We start from the raw sequence: 15,475 nt of genomic DNA, 5'->3' as shown, positions 1-15,475 counted from the left end.
TGGGTAGAAAAGCCATACTAAGTAATTTACTACACTGCAGATACCATGCTTGGTAAAGTGGAGTGTCAATGAAAAAGGGGAAGGCCCTCAATGAGATGGACTGACACAGTGGCTGCAATGATGGGCTCAGGTGTAGCAAGGATTGTGAGGCTGGCACAGGATCGGGCAGTGTTTCATTCTGTTGTACACAGCATCACTATGAGTTGTAGCCAACTTGACGGCACCTAACAACACTAACAAGGGCATGACAGTTCATGAACATGGGTTTGAATATCTCTCAGGATCAAGATTTATAGGGACTAAGAGCGTTCACCACTGCTTAAAGACCAAACGCTGCTTTTCACCTGCAACCTACAATCATTGATCAAAATCTGGGAGTCAGGAAAGCTCCACAGGGAGAAACTGAACTCCAGATCACTGAAGGCTAGAATGGTTGACAAGTGGATTTGCAAGTTCCCAGTGGAGACAAATCCTTATCAAATATGTGAATGTGCAGACTGATCTCTTTCGGAAAAAATAAAAACATTTATAAGCACCTAAAGTTAAATTACATTGCTTTCACTGTTACTTACATAAATACAAATACAAATCTAGTTCTATGTAATTTCTGTTTTTAGCTCTTGTGCAACTATAAATACAACATAAACCCAAAACCAAACTCACTGCCATCGAGTCAATTCCCAATCATAGCAACACCATAGGGTTTCCAAGGTGGTAAATCTTTATGGAAGTAGATTGCCCCATCTTCTTTCTGCAGAATGGCTGGTGGGTTTGAACCTCCAATCTTCTGGTTAGCTGTCAAATGCTTTAGGCACTGTGCCACCAGAACTCCTTATAAATACAACATAAATTTACAAAATAAATAAATGTAATAGTTATACCATTGGGCACTAGAATCAGAATGGATGAGTTCAAATCTAGTTCCACCATTTATTAATTCTGTTATCTTTTTAAATATTATTTAATCTCTCCAGGCCTTAGTTTCCCCACCTGTAAAATTGGAATGATACTTCATATGATATAGGTTGCTCAAGAATTAAATGAAATCATCCATATAAGCCAGTAAGAAATGTTTAGCAAATTTTAACCATAGTTTTATTGCTTTCATTATTACAAAACCAAATAAAATGCAAAGTCAATTAATAAAAAAGCTTGTATATAAGCCAGATGAATTAGAAATATTAAATAAGTGTGGTGTAGTAAATTACACAGTGTGGCTTTTCTAGCCATAAGTCTTTGTGAACTCTTGGTGGAATTTGCCATAAGCAACCAAGTAGCTCTTGATTGTTACAGTTATCCACTGGGGTATTTCTGTTGGAAGCAGCACAAAGTAATCTTCTGCGAAGTTTGCTCTCTCAGGTGTATAGAATTCTGATGTTGGGATTGGTTAGTTTGGCCACTCTGCCAGGCTCAAAAGGACCCCTCCTAGAGGCAGAAGGTGTCTCTCTGACAGCTGGCTGAGAAAGACATGCTGCTGAGAGAAATGCACTCCTGAGAGACATGCACTTGCTGAGAGAGAGACACGAGAGACATGCGCTGTTGACAGAGATGTGAGAGACACACATTGCTGAGAGAGAGAGAGACATGAGAGACACGTATTGCTGAGAGAGACACTGAGGGATACGCACTGCTGGGAGAGAGGCTGAGAGGGACTGTCGGCTGAGAGACAGCGGACTGTGAGAGACTGTGTGTTCCTAAACTTGAATTGTAGCCTGTTGCTTCCCTAATAAACCCCATAATCTGTGAGTTGTGTGTGGCCACTGCAGCAGATTATCAAACCCAGCAGAGAGGTGGTGGGTGCGTGGGAGGAACAGCTGGTGTCAGGGTTGATGAAAGGGCTGGAGGGGGACGGCATGTCTAGCCCAGCAGGAATAAGCCTTGGGCTACTGATGGTGATTCTGTCCTCCTCTTGTGGGGTTAGAAAAGGTCAGAAGATGAGGCCTCCTTTTCCCTTTGGTAATAAGAGTGGATATGTACACATATGTGTGCATATATTTATGCAAAAAGGTAGAAAGAGGTTGGTAAATAAATCAACAGAAATCTACATTATCTTGTTTTATGCTACAGAGTTCCATGATTTTATAGTATCCACAATTTTTGCTTACAAATACACTAAGCTATTGTGGTAGTTAAGTTTGTGAGTCAACTTGGCTGGGCCTGGTTGAGTGGCTGGGCAGCTGGATGTAGTATTCCTCATAATGAGACTGGTAATCAACTCCATGGTGGAATCTACTGTGAGCAGCTGAGTAGCTGCCTTAGGGATGTGGTCTGCTTCCTGTATATAAAGGGAAGCCTTGGGGAATGCTCTCTAGCTTATGGCACGCTTGAACCCTGCATGTAGCCCTGTCGTTGTTCAACAGCCTGCTATACTGCTGACCTCAGGACTTTCAGTGGACTTGAATCAATGGCCTGCTATGTGGTTTGTTAACATCAGGACTGCGCCTTTTTACTTGTCAACCTTAGGCTTGTCAGCCTCAGCAGTCAGCAGCTGTCTGAGTGAAGAAAAGCCTCCACCTTCAGTGGGCTGGGAGCAGAAGGCAGAGCTGAAGCCCAAGATTGAGGGGCTTTCACCCAGCCCCTAGAGCCTGGCACTTTGAACTCGGACTTAAAGCCTCCAAATTATAAGAAAATAAACTCCTGTTTCTTCAAGCCATCCCATTTGTGGCATATTCTTGTCAGAGCGGCACTAGGGAACTGAAACACCCATGCCAAGATCTCTGTCCACAGACAGTAACTCTGATTCCAGTCCTCCCACAAACACAAACAAGCTATTCCCTCCTGTACTTAAAATTAACTTCTTGTCATGAAGTTGATTCCAACTCATAGCAGCTATATAAGACTGAGAAGAACTGCCCCATAGGGTTTCCAGGGCTGTCAATCTTTTTTTTTTTTTTTTTAATTTTTATTGTGATTTGGGTGAAAGTTTACAGAGCAAATTCATTTTCCATACAGCAGGTCATACACATTTTCCTTCACGACATTGACTGCAATTCCCCACAATGGAACAGCTTTCTTCCCACTTCCTCCCCACAGTTACCTCTTCCCTGTGTCCTTTCCCCTCATGCACTCTCACCCCCCAAGCTATCTCCTTATGAAAACACTCCCCTTCTGTTCTCCCAGCATTGATCACTCCAAGGAGTGTATCTACCTGATATAAATGTTCACCTCCTATGCCTGTCTATCATTTGGCTGGAAGCCACAACAGTGAGTTCAGTTCCAGACCTGAGATGTAACTAGGGGCCATAGTCTTAGGGGTCTCAACAGGCTCTATCAGACCAGCAAACCTGGTCTTTTTTTTTACGATTTTGAGTTTTGTTCCACATTGTTCTCCCACTCTATCTAGGATCTCCTGTACTGATCTCCTTCTGAGGGCTTGACAGAGGTAGCCAGGCACCATCTAGTTCTTCTGGTGTCATGATCATATAAGCTGAGGATCACATGGTCTACCAGTCCCTTGGACCAATTGTTTCCATGCGTCTTTGGTTTCTTCATTCTTTTTGGCTCTGAATAAGGAGAGACCCATTGTTGCATCTAGATGGCCACTTGCAAGCTTTTAAGACCCTAGTCGCTACTCACCAAAGTAGGATGTAGAACAATGTTTTCGTGTAGCATGCTATTCTAATTGAGCTTGACGTCCCTTGTAACCATGATCCTGATCCCACAGGTGCAACTACTCATTCCCTCCAGGTAGCTGGCTGTGGCCAAGAAGCCACCACAACCTTGCCCCTTGTCAGCTCTACTACATACCTGGACATTCTTACAGCACATGCATATAAGCATGTAGATACATTGTCTGCTAACCCTGTACTTGGTCATGGACACACTACCCTGTGCCTAGACATACCTGATCGTTCAAGGCTGTCAATCTTTACGGAAGCAAAGCCCAAACCAAACCAAAGGCCAGTAAGTCGATTCCAACTCACAGTGTCCTTACAGGAAGGACAGAATAGAACTGCCCCATGGGGTTTCCAAGAATATATTCTTTACAGAAGCAAAGTCCAAACCAAACCCACTGCTATCAAGGTGATTTAGAATAATAGTGCCCCTACGGAACGGAGTGGAATTGCCCCATAGGGTTTCCAAGTCTGTAGTCTTTATAGAAGCCAATTGCCACATCTTCCTCCCGTGGAACAACTGGTGGGTTCGAATCACAGCCAGGTGCTTGATCACTTCACCACCAGGGCTCCTTTTATATATTGAAAATTAATTCTCCTGAAATATCTAAGTGAATATAGGTAGTCCTCCACTTACAACATATTTGAGTTACAATGGATTACATTTAAAACAGTCTGTTGCAGAGTTTGTCCACTTCCTTCCTCACAGGGGCTGGTGGGTTTGAACTGCTGACCTTCTGGTTAGCAGACAAATGCCTTATCCACTATGCCACCAGAGCTCCTTCATGACACTGTCGCAGTGTGTAACTGACTTATGTTACCATTCTCAGGTGTTCACTTACAGATGTTCAAAGATCGGATTTATAAAGATATTGATAATAAAAGGCAATAATAATGAAAACTAAAAAAAAAAGGTACTTGTTTCAGAACTGACTTACGATGGACTGAACAAAACTTTATCAAAATACACGTGGTGATAGAAATATGACAGCTGGCAGGCAAAACAGTCATACTGAAGGAAGTCAATGTTTCTACCTCCTCTTGACATAGCCATTATCTGAAATAATTTAATTTACTCCGCTACATAGGCACTAGAATGATTAACGAACTCTAATTTGTAAAGGTAGCATTAAACATTAGTATGAGGCACTTTTAACAAAGATGGAATACTGAGGGAATAATTATGATATTCCTCAGCAAATGGCTGTATTGTTTTGAAATAAAGAGCTCTATTTTTAAAATTGTCGAAGCTGGGTAACATATTTCATTGCTAGACTGTAACAGTTTCAAAACCTCCACTCTTTACTGGAATAAAAATAAAAGAGTAATTTCTGGGGACTGCATAATTTCAAGAAGGTTCTTCTCCAACAGTGGATCTACAATTAAGCATTCAGATTAATTATTATGCACCATGCCAAATTCCCTTAGGGATGCTCAGAGCAGAGTCCCAGCCCTAAAAATCTGATAGCACAAAAAACAAGGAAAACAGAAGGGACAGAGAAAAAGACTGGCTCCGTATTCACAATTCAATAAAATTCTAATTACCCATTTCGACAAAGGTTAAAGTGTTTACAATTTCAGGGTAAAGAACCTTATCTGTGTTTGTTTGGTTGCAGGGTGGGGAGATGTGGGAGGGGACAGTCACCATGAATTGACTATGAACTTACATCTAACTTCATTCTCTTATTGTTGTTGTGTGCAGATGATTCAGACCTGACTCAGGGCGACCCCTCCTTGGGTTTCCGAGGCAGTATCACTACAGAAGTAGATTGTCCAACCTTCCTTCTGAGAAGTGGCTGATGGGTTTGAACCGCCAGCCTTCTGGTTAGCAGTCAAGTGCCTTAGGCACTATGCTACCAGAGCTCATTCTCTTAATCCCGTAAAAAGAGAAGCCAATTTCCTCTTTTAACAACAATAAGCACACACCTGCCCATGTCCAACATCTCCCAGCCCTGTCTTCTGTTCTCAGCACAGCTGGCTTCCTGGTAGCAGCTGCAGACTCAGGAAACACATTCAAGAGCCACTAACACCTAACATTTACCTTATCACTCTTCAGCCTGAGTATTCATTCTTCAGGCAATGTTCCTTGCAGAGAGGAAAACTCAGGTATGATATCCTTTTCACCCTAGTTACAGCTAATGACTAGTTAGTAATTGCTTTGGATATCAAAAAAATGAAATAGTGATAAAGCAACATTAGTAACAATTAGAACAGATGCCACCGCTGTGTGCTGTTGAGTCAATCCTGACTCATAACAAGCCCACAGGACAGAGGAGAACTGCCCCACAGAGCATCCTAGGCTGTAATTTCTTTTTTAATTTTTTACTTTAAGAGTTTGTTTTACATTCAACATTACGTGTACATTTAGTTTCAGCCCCATTCACCATGTCCAATCCTAACCCAGTCTCCTCCCTCCCTGCCCAGTAACCCTCCCCCCATGCCCCTCAGAGTTATGCACTCCTGTGTGTCCTGCATTTCCTCCCTGTGAATTTTGCCCCTCTGGTGCCCCATGGTCGATTGCTCCAAGGGATGCATTTCCACAGAGTATGTGGGTGCGTTACCCTGGGTTGAGTGGTCTGCGCATACATCTTATTAACTGTTGGACTGAGAGTCAGCCCCTGGGAGTGTGCTTTACTCCAGGCCCAGAATGTATCCCAGGACCATAGTACTGGGGGGTCTCACCAGACTCCATCCGAGCAGTAATTCTGGTCATTATTGAGTTTTTTTATTTTGTTCCATGTTTTCCCTCCCACTCTATCCAGGATCTACAGATTTGATCCTTTTCTGTGTGGTTGGCATTGGTAGCCAGGCACAAACCAGTTCTTCTGGTCTCAAGGGCCATCGTGTCCTAGGGCTGATTGCTTCCAAATAAGGCTGTAATTCTTACAGGAGCAGATCACCAAGCCTTTTCTCCTGTGGAGTCTCTGGGTGGGTTTGAACCACCAATCTTTTGGTTAGGAGCCCAGTGCTTAACCACCATGCCACTGGGGCTCCTAGTACCAAACCAAACCCACTGCCTTCTGACTCACAGCAACCCTTTAGGACAGAGTCCAACTGCTCCCTAGAGTTTCCAAGGCTATAAATCTTTACAGAAGCAGACTGCATCATCTTTCTCCTGCAGAGCAGCTGGTGGGTTCAAATTGCTTACCTTTTGGTTAGCAGTTGAGTGCTTCACCACTGCATCACCAGGGCTCCTTAGTACAAACAAGCAGCCACTATTTGAGTACTTACATAGAACACCAAACAGATAGTCTCATCTAATTCTTTGCACAATATGAGGTACAATTCCTATTACTAAACAGCCTTCAGTGTGGATTCCATCTCAACATAAAGAAAACCTCCTCACAGTGGCATGGATAAGCAACAGCATGACAAACAGGGAAAACACTGCAGTTATCAAGAATTTCATTTCACACAATCAACACTCATGGAAGCAGCAGTCAAGAAATCAAATGACATATTACACTGGGCAAATCTGCTGCAAAAGACCTCTTTAAACTGTCTAGCAGCAATGATGTCACTTTATAGACTAGGGTATGCCTAACCCAAGCCATGGTGTTTTCAATCACCGTATGTGCATGCAAAAACTGGACAATGAATAAAGAAGACAGAAAAATAATTGATGCATTTGAATCATGGTGTTAGCAAATAATACTGAAGATACCAAGGATTGCCGGGAAAAAATCTGTCTTGGAAGAAGTACAGCCAGAATGCTCTTTAGAATCAAGTATGGCATGACTTCAGGAGCTCTGCTAGCATAGCGCCTAAGGCACTTGACTGCCAACCAGAAGGCTGGTGGTTCAAACCCACCAACCACTCCTCGGAAGGAAGATGGGGCAATCTACTTCCGTAGTGATACTGCCTCGGAAAACCAAGGAGGGGTCACTATGAGTCGGGTCCGACTTGACAGCACATAACAACAACAACATGGTATGACTTCATCTCAAATACTTTGGGCATGTTATTGTGAGGGACCAGTCCCTGGAGAAGGACATCATGCTTGGTAAAGCAGAGGGTCAGCTAAAAAGAGGAAGACCCTCAACAAGATGGATGGACACAGTGGCTCAACAATGGGCTCAAACACAGCAATGACTGTGAGGCTGGCGCACGACCAGGCAGTGTTTTGTTAGGGTCACTGTGATGGAAGTGACTCAATGTCACATAAACACAACAAGAATAGCTTGAGATCAAATTAATGCAGAAGTAAGGAAATATCTATCAAAAATTGGCTCTCTCTCCAACAGAGCTGGTACCATCCAACTTGCTGGAGGAGGAAGACAGACAGCTCCCCTCTTGCAGTCCCCAGTATACCTGTGATCCTCTGGGGTGGTCTAAAGAAGTTTGGTGCTTTTGTGGGACCAAAAGCCTCGCCCCAACCCACCGTTCAAAAGAGTTGTTGCTAGTGTATAGTGTTCAAAATAGTTGCTACTCTTGGGTGTGCTGCTGAGTCAATTCCAACTGCTGTAGACCTCATGTAACAGAGCAGAACCTCCCCACAGGATATCCTAGGCTGTAATCTTCATGGAAGCAGATCACTAGGTCTTTGACCAGTACACTGCTGGGTGGGTTTGAACTGTTGACCTTTCAGTAAAAAGCTGAGTGCTTAACCACTGCATAACCAGAGCTCCTGTTCAAAATAGTAACCCCACACACCCCGAAAAAAAAACTCAGGAACACGAGAAATAGTATCATCCCCTTCTCTGTCACCAAAACTGAAACCCTAGGAATTACCCTTGTCCATTCCTCTTTCTAGTTCCAACCTCCTTTCAAAGTATTTGTAGTGACATTTTCTTCTTTTCCTAAAACCCTCCAGCTTCATGTCTTCCTCTTGGATAATTACAACAGCCTAATGACCCAAAAATACCATGGACTTCCAGAAGAACGAACAAATCTGTCCTGGAAGAAGTGCAGCCAGAAGGCTCCGTAGAAGTGAGAAGGGTCAGACTTCGTCTCATCTACTTTGGTCATGTTCTCAGAAGGAACCAGTCCCTGGAGAAGGATATCATGTGTGGTAAAGTGGATGGTCAGAGAAAAAGGGGAAGACTTTCGACCAGATGGACTGACACAATGGCTGTAATGATGGGCTCAGGTATAGCAAGAATTATGAGGATGGCGTAGAACCAGGCAGTGTTTTGTTCTGCTGCACACAGGGTTGCTGAGTTGGGGCCAACTCAATGGCACCTAAAAACAACGAGTTTCTAAACATGGCATGTCTGAGCATACACACTCCTGAGCCAGCAGGATCTGAAACACAAATAAAATTTTGCCACGTGCCTCCTTAAAAAGCTTTTCTGGGCTCCAGCTACCCGTCCCCAGTAGCCTGGCCCTTGCATAACATCTCACCCATCACCATTGAACATCATGTCTGGAAGAGCACACACTTGGCCGTTACACTTTTGCATCTTTGCACATGCATTCCCCACATCAACATCGCCTCATCCTTCAGGCTAACATCTACTCATCTTCCAACATCCAGCTCATTGGTTACTTCTGGAAAGACTCCCTATTTTTTACTCTTCTTCATTTATATAGTGTTGTGTTAACCCAAACTCCCAATCAATCACCCTTGATAGGAGTAAACTGGATGTATATTATCTAGTATACATCAAACACAAGATTTAAAATGGTACCTAAGTCTTAGTATTACCATCAGTTTCAATGTTGCTAGGGCCTAATATAAAGTCAGACTGGGCCAGACAAGGTAAGTTTCCTTCAAGGAAGGAGAGGACTCTTCTCAATGGGAATCCAAAGCAGGTAGTTCCAATGGGAGATGTAGAAAGAAGGTGTCAGAGATTATACAGATGTTGTTGTTGTTGTTGTTGTTAGCTGCCATCAAGTTGACCCCAATTCATGGCAACTTTACGACAACAGAACAAACTGTTGCTCGACCCCACATCACCCTCATGGAAGGGGATCTATGTGGGAGATCCTGGCTAGAGAGGGAGAACAATGTGGAACAAAACTCAAAATCATTTGAAGAAAAACAAAAGGGGGGGTACCAGGTTTGCTGGTCCGATAGAGCCTGGTGGAACCACTGAGACTATGGCTCCTAGCTACCCTTCAGGTCTGGAATTGAATCCACATCCGTGGTTTCCAGCCAAACAAAAGACAGGCATATGAGTTGAACATTTACCTCAGGTAGATACACTCCTTGAAGAGAACAATCATGGAAGAAAGAAGGGTTGCTTATGTACAGGAAGACAGCTCAGGGGGCAGGAGTGCATGGAGGGATAGACACTGGGAAGGGGTAACTATGGGGAGGAAGTGGGAGGGGAGCTGTTGCATTGTGGTAAACTGTGGTCAATGTCATGAGACAAAGTATATGTGAACTGCTGTATGGAAAGTGAATCTGCTCTGTAAATCTTCATCCAAATCACAATTTAAAAAAAAAAAAATGTACATAAAGAAATAAAGGAGTCAATCTGCTTATGATAACAGCAACAAAGCAAATAGAGGGAATAAAAGTTTTAATCACAAAATGTCCAAATGGAGAGGAAGACAGGACTGTGTCTTTATAGAATAGACTGTTCCAAACTTAGGGAGATGAGAAATTACTTCAGAGTAACCTCAAAGATAATTAACAATCCTTCTAAGCAAATGCAGAAAAAAAGAAAAACACAAGGGCTTAGTAAGCACAAAGCCAACAATAATGAAGAGAAGAGAAAAAATACTTGATAACAAAATGAATTCAGCACAGAAAAACAGTTAGAACAAGGAATTCACCAGCAACACAACAAAAAAACCAACAGAATGACAGCAATAAATTCACACCTATCACTAATTACACTCTATGTGAATGGACTAAATGTACCAGTCAAGAGAAAGAGAGTGGCAGATTGGACAAGAAAAGAAGATCTATCAATATGCTGCCTACAAGAGACCCACCTTAGACACAAAGATAAAAATAAATTAAAAATTAAAGGGTGGAAAAAAATATATCAAGCTAATGGCAATTGAAAAAGAACAGAAGGGGCAATATTAATTTCCAATAAAATAGACTTCAAGCTGAAAAACCACGTAAGGGACAAAGAAGGACACTATATGATGATTAAAGGGCCAATTGGCCAAGAGGACATTACCATAATAAATATCTATGCACGCACCCAATGAACAAGCTCCAAAATATGTAAAGTACATATTAACTGAATTGAAAGGAAAATAGACAACTCTACAATAGTAGTAGGAGACTTTAACACACCATTTTCAAGGAGGGACAGGACAGCTGGAAAAAAAATCAACAAAGATACAGAAGAACTCAACAACATAATCAACCAACTTTACCTCTTAGACATATACAGAGCACTCCACCCAACAAAAATACAACACATATTTTTCTCCAGTGTATGTGGATCATTCTCCAGAATAGACCATATGTTAGGACACAAAACTAGCCTCAAAAAATTCAAAAACACTTAAATACTACAAAGCATCTTCATGAATCACAATGCTATAAAATTAGAAATCAATAATAAGAGGACCAAGAGAAAAAAAAAATCAAATATGGGGAAATTGAATGATACACTGCTCAAAAACTACTGGGTAATAGAAGAAATAAAACACAAAATAAAAAGAATTCTTAGAAACAAATTAGAATGAAGATACAACTTATCAAACCTATAGGGCACAGCAAAAGCAGCACTCAGAGGTCAATTTATAGCAATAAATGCACACATGAAAAAAGAACAAAGAATCAACACTAACTCAACAACACCAACAACTAGAAAAAGAGCAACAAAAGAAACCTACAGTACCCAGAAGTAAGGAAATAATAAAGATCAGAGCAGAAATAAATAAAGCAGAAAACAAACAAAAAAAAATAGAGAAAACCAACAAAACAAGAAGTTGGTTCTTCAAAAAGATTAACAAAATCAACAAACCACTAGCAAATTTAACAAAGGAAAAGAAAGAGAAGATGCAAATAACACGAATAATAAATGAAAAGGGTGACATCACAACAGAACCAACTGAAATAAAAAAGAGAGTAACAGAATATTATGAAAAACAGTACTACAACAAATTTGAGAACTTAGAAGAGATGGACTAGTTTTTAGAAACACAAGACCTACCTAAACAATATCAATTATCAGAAATAGAATATTTGAACAGACCCATAACAAAAGAAGAAATTGAACAGGTCATAAAAAAAATCTGCCCACACACACACACACACCAAAAAAGTCCTGGCCCAGACGGCTTCAGGAAAGAGCTGATGCCTATCCTACTCAAACTATTCCAGAACACAGAAAAAGGTAGAATACTCCCAAATTCATTCCATGAAGCAAGCATAACTCTGATAACAAAACCAGGGAAAGACATCACTAAAAAGGAAAACTGCAAACCTATATCCCTCATGAATATAGATGCAAAAATCTTCAACAAAATCCTAGCCAACAGAATCAAACAACATATCAAAAAATAATAAATACATCATGACCAAGGGGGATTCATATCAGTTATGCAAGGACGGTTCAACATCAGAAAAACAATCAATGTAATCCACCACATAAGAGAAAAGAACCACCTGATCATATCAATCCTTGCAGAAAAGGCATCTGACAAAATCTAATACCCATTCCTATTTAAAACTCTCAGCAAAATAGAGATAAAAGAGAAAATCCTCAACATAATAAAGGGTATATATGCAAAGCCAACAGCCAACATTATTGTTAATGGAGAAAGATTCAAAGCATTTCTCTTGTGAATGGGAACCAGACAAGGATGCCCTCTATCACCACTTCTATTCAACATTGTTTTGAAAGTCCTAGCCATGGTAATAAGACAAGAGAAAGAAAAGGAATCCAAATTGGCAAAGAGGAAGTAAAACTATCTCTATTCACAGATGACATGATGCGCTACATAGGAAACCCAAGAGAATCAGCAAAAAAATTACTAGAAATAAGAGAAAGGTTCAGCAAAGTGGCAAGATACAAGGTCAACATACAAAAAATCAGTTGGATTCCTCTACAACAACAAAGAGGCCTCTGAAAAGGAAATAAGGAAAACAACACCATTCACAATAGCTACTAAAAAGATAAAATACTTAGGAATAAATCTCACCAGTGACACGAAAGACCTATACAAAAAAAAAAAAAAAAACTGCAAACACTACTCCAAGAAACTACAAGGGATCTATATACATGGAAGAATATGCTTTGCTCATGGATAGAAGACTGAATATTGTGAAAACGTCAATACTACCCAAAGCAATCTACACATTAAATGCAGTTCCCAGTACAGATTCCATCAACACTTTTTAAGGACATGGAAAAACCAATCACTAATTTCATATGGAAAGGAAAGAGGCCTTGGATAAGCAAAGCACTGCTGAAGAAGAAAAATAAAGTAGGAGGTCTCACACTCCCAAACCTCAAAACCTACTATATAGCCACAGTAGTCAAAACAGCGTGGTGTTGGTATAATGATAGAGAGACAGACCAATGGAAAAGAATCAGAAACAGACCCATCCATCTATGGACAGCTGATCTTTGACAAAGGCCCAAAACCCATTAAATGGGGAAGATACAGCCTCTTTAATGGTGCTGGCAAAATTGTATATCTACTTGTAGAAAAATGAAACAAGACCCATATCTCACCCCATACACAAAAACGAACTCAAGTTGGATCAAAAACTTAAATGTAAAACCCAAAATTATAAAGCTCATTAAAGATAAAATAGGGGCAAATCTAGGGGTCCTAATTTATGGCATAAATAGACCAGCAAACGTAACCCAGAATGCACAAGAGGTGGAAGAGAAGCTAGATGACTGGGACCTTTTAAAAATTAAATCCTTATGTGCATCTAAAGACTTTTCCAAAAAGGTAAAAAAGAAAACCTACAGACTGGGAAAAATATATTTGGCTCTGACATATCTGACAAGGGACATATCTCCAAAATTTAGAAAACTTCAATACCAAAAATACAAACAAGCAATTCAAAAATGGGCAAAGGAAATGAACAGACACTTCACTAAAGAGGATTCACATGCGGCCAACAAACACACAAGGAAATGCTCACAATCATTAGCCATTAGAGGGATGCAAACCAAAACAAGGGGATACCCTCTCACCCTAGCAATAATAGCAAATTTCAACAAGACAGAAAATAATAAATGCTGGCAAGGCTGCAGAGAGATTGGAACTCACACACTGCAGGTGGGACTGCAAAATGATACAACTGTTCTGGAAAATGGTATGGCATTTCCTTAAAAAACTGAAAATAGAAATACCATTTGATCCAGTGATTCCATGCCTAGGAATAGATCCTAAAGAGGTGAGAGACAGAACACAGACAGACATATGCACACCCATGTTCACTGCAGTACAATTCACTATCACCAAGAAATGGAAACAACCTAAATGCCCACCCACAGATGATTGATTAACCAAATTGTGGTACAGTCTCCCAATGGAATACTATGCAACATTAAAAAATAATGAAGAATACACGAATCATCTCACAACATGGATGATTTTAGAGGACATTATGCTGAGTGAGATAAGTCAGTCACAGAAGGACAAATATTGCATGAGCCCACTATTGTGAAAAGTCAAGGAATGTTTACTCATGGAAGGAAACTCACTTTGTTGGTTACTGGGGATGGGAGGGAAGGGAGGGGATAATCTCAGACTATTTGGGGGTCACATGCTGATTTGGGTGAGGGAAGGGATGGTATGGAAAGAGTCTGTGACCCACATAGTGACACTGGGGAAAGGAAAGACACTGAAATGTACACAAAAGATATAGACAACACAGGCAAATACTATTATAGGCACAACACTGCATTATCACTAGCACCAAATAACAGGCTATGGATTAATGCACACATGGGTGAGAAGAGCACGTGGGGTAGGTGAACAGGAATACATCCTAGACCAAGGATAGATGAGGCTGAAGATAATCTTACATAGGCACTTGTACTACAAAATTACCAACATACATTGCAGTAGCAACAGAAGACAGGGTGGGAGGAACATCACAGAGATAACCAAACATCTTGTGAGAGAGAACAACCAGGCCTGAAGGCTCGGGATCATAGTCTCAGGGGACATCAGGCTCAGGTGGCACACATAACTCATAAAAATTTTGTTCTGCAACCTACTTTGGTTGAGTAGTGACTGGAGTATTAAAAGCATTCGAGCAGCCGTCTAAGATACAACTATTGGTCTCCTGTTAGATGGAGCAAAGAAGAATGAAGAAAATCAAAGTCATCTGGAAACAACTAGTCCAAAGATAAGATGGACCTTGAGAACCTCAGCCTCTATGACCCCAGACCAGAAGAACTAGATGGTGTCCAGCTACCAATGCCAACCACTCAGAAAGGGATCAAATCTGGAGATCCTGGATAGAGGGGGAGGAAAAATGAACAAAATTCAAAAACATAAAATGACCAGAATTACTGGTCGGATAGAGACTAGTGGAACCCTCAAGACTACAGCCCCACAAGGTTATGGTCATTGCTTGGTCACAGCCAGCTACCCAGAGGGACCGAGTAGTTGATCCTCTGGGCTTGGGACCATAGTCGCAGGGGACATCAAGCTCAATTGGCATAACATACTATACAAAACATTGTTCCACCTCCTACCTTGGCGAGTAGCGACTGGGATCTTAAAAGCTAGTAAGCTGCCATTTAGATGCAACAATGAGTGTCTCCTCGTTAAGAAGAAAGAAGAAAACCAAATGAATGGAAACAATCAGTCCTAGAGACTGGTACACCATCTGATTTGCAACCTATACAACTATGAGACCAGAAGAACTAGATGCTTCCCGGCTACCACTGTCATCCACTTGGAAGGGAGATCCTGCATAGAGAGGGAGAACAATGTGGAACAAAACTCAAAATCATTTGGAGGCAAAAAAAAAA

This window comes from Orycteropus afer, unplaced genomic scaffold (genome assembly GCF_000298275.1).
Source record: "Orycteropus afer afer isolate SDZICR_OR568_19922 unplaced genomic scaffold, OryAfe1.0 scaffold00092, whole genome shotgun sequence".
NCBI classification, from domain to species: domain Eukaryota; kingdom Metazoa; phylum Chordata; class Mammalia; order Tubulidentata; family Orycteropodidae; genus Orycteropus; species Orycteropus afer.
The sequence above is the reverse complement of the archived record's forward strand: the minus strand, read 5'-3'. Positions refer to the sequence as shown.